Below are 4918 nucleotides of genomic sequence, written 5' to 3'. Positions count from 1 at the left end.
TAAGGCTTTCGTAAACGTTATAAACCCAACAGTGTCCATTGAAGTAATTATGCAGAGTAGACATTTAAAAACGTTGTTGTTTTTTTTACTTGGGAGACAGCGAAACCCCAGAAAGAAGAACAAAAATCCAATCTAATCTAAACAGTACAAAAAAAGCCTGTCCAAAACCAATTGTAGTAAAAAAAAAAAGAAAAAAAAAAAAGAAAAAAGAAGAAGCCCGGTGTGAGGTTCTGCTAATCCGTCCTCAGCCGTGGGACGAGAAGATGGGCCGGCTGATGTTGCTGTTGGTGGTCATCGCTGCCAGCTCCCATCTGCAGGAGAAACCAGAGGCACAATCAGAGACGGTTCTTTACCTTACTAAAGGTATTTTTCATTTTATTTGGACAGATACAGTGAAGACAGACAGGAAAGTAAGGAGAAGAAGGGAGAGCGGGCATGTCAGCAGGGCATGGGTCAGACTCAATCCCATGCCAACATGGGCATATGTGTGCACTGTAGACCGCGGTGCTAGACCACTGGACCACACCAGGCCACCAAGTAAGAGTTTCAATGCCTTTGTTATTCTAACATTATTGTCAGCTTTGCAAGCTGCACTATCGACTTCTTTTACGGACCGGTATTAACACAAGGATAGTACGTTTCTCAAGTCTTAGGAGGTCAAACGCTGTGACAAACTGAACGGACACTGCTCATTCGAGCACAGATAAAAATATATATATATATCGATGGCCGAAACGCGAAACCTCCTATCTGCAAAATGCAGGTTTTTTTCCACAGACAGACCCATCATGCAGCCTTCCTTGTTGTCGTCATTTAAAGTGAAAACAGCGAATCAGAACATTTAGCAGTTAGGAGGTTTTGTAATTAATTAATCATCATATCATTAATTGATTTTGGGGGTGGAGCGAGGTGAAGTCTTTTGGACTTCAGCTCCTAACACGTTTGTCCTGTTCTCTCTCCCTCTCTGGCCCGGTCCTCCCCTGCTGCTGTGGGTCTCAGGGCCTGGCTGCCTCCCTGCAACCCGAGAACCAGGAGCACAGACTGACGACAAGGCCGAGTGCTGACCTGATGAGAGGTCAGAGGTCGAGCCTCAGATTGTTATCACTGGCTCTGGTTTCACACTCACTCACTCCCTCTTGTGAGTGTGTGTGTGTGAGTGTGAGTGTGTAGGTGGGTGTGTGTGTGTGTAGGTGTGTGTGTGTGTGTGAGTGTGTGTGTGTGTGTGTGTGTGTAGGTGGGAGGAGGGTTACCTTCTAGGGATGTGCATAACTGAAAATGTTCATGGTTGATTAATCAGTGGGCGGTATGAACGATTAATCGATTTTTAGATGTGTGCCGACAGTCAAAAAGACAGCCATGGATCATTGGCAAGAAATCACTTAATATCTTAATCGCAAAAAACCCCAACCTTTAACAATGAAAATGGTAATTTATTCTGGTATTATAGCAAACATACAAGTAATAGTCAATAATGTCAAACACTCAAAAAACACACCGCCAACCACGCGGAGAGATCTGTCTCACCTGATGTCGTGCGGGAGTCCAGACTGCTCCAGGCTGTGTTGAATAACGGCCATCATGCATAACGTTTTCAAATTAGGGCCTGAAAAGAAGCACAACACGTAAGGGTAACGTAAACATGTTGAATCATCATGAAATCGACCCCACAGAGCACATCCTGTAAGACGCAGGGCAGGCGTTCACGACAAGAACCTCGTTCGCAACACTGTCAAATTGCCCACAAAACACATCCCCCCCCCACTCCAGTGACAAGATGCTGCGCAGCTTCTGGAAAATAAAATGCTTGTGCCAGTCAGACTATGCTGCCAGCATATGTACAGTGGCACACAGTGGGGCAGGAACAGGGGTTTGGCACACAACTGGCACAGGGCGGCTCTACGTGGCTCTACGTGTGGCTCTGGAGGAGATCAGAGGTCTGCTCTTCCCGGGGACGAGAGTGCGGGCACTGCCAGTCGGGTTTATTTTCAGCCACACACACACACATGGACCCTTACTGGGAACCTGACAGAGTGTCAGACTGCTCACACTGCCAACAGGAAATGGCTTTATTGGACCGGCCCAAAGGAGGGAGGTGGGGCTTATTACTGGGAGGAGGGACAGGGACCGGTGTCACCATCCCTAGGCCCAGAGGACCGGTGTCACCATCCCTAGGCCCAGAGGACCGGTGTCACCATCCCTAGGCCCAGAGGGGAGGTGTGTGTCTGTGTGTGGAGCAGGGAAGGGAGGAAGGGAGGGACAGGGACCGCTGTCACCATCCCTAGGCCCAGAGGGGAGGTGTGTGTCTGTGTGTGGAGCAGGGAAGGGAGGAAGGGAGGGACAGGGACCGCTGTCACCATCACTAGGCCCAGAGGGGAGGTGTAATAATTAATTAATTAATGAATTAATTTAATTTAATTTTGCCATTTAGCAGACGCTTTTATCCAAAGCGACTTACAATTACGAATTACAGGGACATTCCCCCTGGAGTAACTGAGGGCTAAGTGCCTTACCCAAGGGCACACTAGTAGTGGTGTGGCTTCAGGCGGGATTTGAACTCACAACCTTCCGATCACAAGTCCAACTCACTATCCACTAGACCACCACTACCCCACTAGGTGTGTGTCTGTGTGTGGAGCAGGGAAGGAAGGAAGGCAGGGAGGGACAGACAACATACAGGTAGTTGAGGATGTGATTCAAGGAGCAGGGTGTATGTTTATGGTCACCTCTGGCTATCGTGGAGAAATTCCCTTTGAATTTCCAAACAAATTTTCCAAACAATTGGAAGAGGTAGCCAGCCACTAGAGACAGAAAGGCAAAAAAAAGAAATCAGTCCCCTCCCTTGGAAGACCCCCTGGCAGCAACAACATGTTTGTTATGCAAACCGAGGTCGGGTAAGGACACTCCATGTAAGAAGCTTTCATTTAGAGCTTTGTGTTCGTGAATGAAATATTTCTTTCAGGGGATCACTCATTCCTTGATGACTGCTGATTAAAACATGGTAATTACAACCATTAGGAAGCGTTCAGAAAGCTTGTCGTGCCTAACCACCCTGCTTGATGTGCCAAAATCCACGATATACCACAGCTTCTCATTCCACAACGCTTAATGATGTACTGTAATGGAGGTATCGATGGGGTCGAAAGGTCATGTCGATTTCGAGTTGTTGTGTCGAGTCTGACACAACAAATGACACTAGTCTGACACACATAGAAAGACATTAATTATACACTGCCAATTACGAGTTAAGACATTAAAGGAAGTAAACAGAAAGACAGTAGAGAGAGGTACTCACTGAAGTCTAAGATGTACAGGTCTGAGTGATCCATGAGGTTGAACTCGTCGCCCATTCCCTGCTCTGGACACGGGCTGCAGAGAGGAAACACAAGCGCAGGTTTACCACATCACATGTCATTTCAGGTGGTCGTTACATGTCCTTCTTTTTCATGACTCCTAGCAGATGGACATACAGTGTCCATTCATGATTATTCGGAAGTGATGCATTTTTTTCTTATTTTGACCAGGGGCTAAAATACAATAAAACATTTCCAGGACAACATAGATTTTTTTTCCGGGATATTTGGTAATGTTAGTCAATTTTCCAGGTTTTCCAGGACGACTCGGAACCCTGATTAGTCAGCACATTTCAGTCATCCACTGCAAAGGTCTACCTCGGTCTACCAGGCTGTTTGTGATTACTGAGCTAACCAGTGCTTTATTATGTTGATTTTGGTATAATCCTTTTGGCTATTTATGATTCCCCCCCCCACCCCCAGATCGTTCAGCCTCATAACGGCTTCCTTGACTTCCAATGACACCTTTGGTCCTCATGTTGACAGACACTCTGAAGGCAAGGCGCAAAGCCTAGAATCAAGACTAGACATTGACAGCTCTCTTACGCCTGCACCAGTGACGTGACAGAACACACCTGGCTGTCACGTCAAGCCAACTGTCCTAATACTGGTGCCATGAAACACAGGCCTATGTATGAACTGTGTTATTTGTATGAAATGTGTAATTTCAAGTGGTGAAGCCAATATGTACACTAGAAAAACGTTTCACTGTCCCAATAATTGAGGGGGGCACTGTGTCTACTTCCATACAAAGAGTGAGGCACCACAATATTTTCAATATGTGGAAAAAAACCCTGAAATAAAACACTTTTATATCTCAGAGCACATCCTGCCAAAACGGGCCAGAGAGAAATCTGCCCCCCAGGGGGTCAACAGGAAGTAGATGATGGGTGAGAGTGTTCAAGGCCTTCAAACACATACAGGAAGGTGACGTTAACCCCTTCTACTTCCTGTCTCTTACTGGGGCATCAACCAGACAAGAACAAGCCACGGTGGTGACTGATTGACCTTACTGTACACACACACACACACACACACACACACACACACACACACACACACACACACACACACACACACACACACACACACCTCTGTGTGTGTCCCGAAACTGAACATCATGAAGGGATTGAGGGAGGAGGGGGGGGGGGTAAGCAGTGAGATTCATCACAGCATCCAGAAGTGAGAAGTGTTTCATCTTATTGGACAGATACAGAGAAGACAGACAGGAAAGTAAGGAGAAGAAGGGAGAGAGAGAGGGGCATGTCAGCAGGGCATGACCCAGATTCAAACCCATGCCGACATGGTGCATAATGTGTGCATTGCAGACCGCGGTGGTGCAAGACCACTGGACCACCCCACCCCAGGCCACATGACTCCCCCCCCCCCCCCTATGTCTAAACCTGCAGCTCTGGGCTGCTTATCAGGGGCCGGCCGGTCTCATTAGGGCCCCACAGGAAGTGGAGGGGCTGCGGTCAGACGGCAGGCTGGTGGTGCTGATAGCGTCCCCCCCCTCACTCACCCTCCCTCCCCAACAGCAGCTAGCCCAGGTCCTGTATCACCACACA

General features: G+C 47.7%; 1 long non-coding RNA gene across 1 annotated transcript; it reads right to left on the bottom strand.

Moving 5' to 3' along the window:
• Positions 1–208: 208 nt before the first annotated feature.
• LOC308175365 lies at positions 209–3369 on the bottom strand. The gene is made up of 3 exons (XR_013937954.1): positions 3293–3369; positions 1525–1603; positions 209–311 (listed from the first exon to the last, which is right to left on the bottom strand). It is a non-coding gene; the product is annotated as an uncharacterized lncRNA (long non-coding RNA).
• Positions 3370–4918: the final 1549 nt, after the last annotated feature.

Source organism: Nansenia antarctica (assembly GCF_963989245.1).
Source record: "Nansenia antarctica genome assembly, contig: SCAFFOLD_416, whole genome shotgun sequence".
NCBI classification, from domain to species: Eukaryota; Metazoa; Chordata; class Actinopteri; order Argentiniformes; family Microstomatidae; genus Nansenia; species Nansenia antarctica.
Note: the sequence above shows the minus strand (reverse complement) of the source record. Positions and strands in the feature narration are given on the sequence as shown.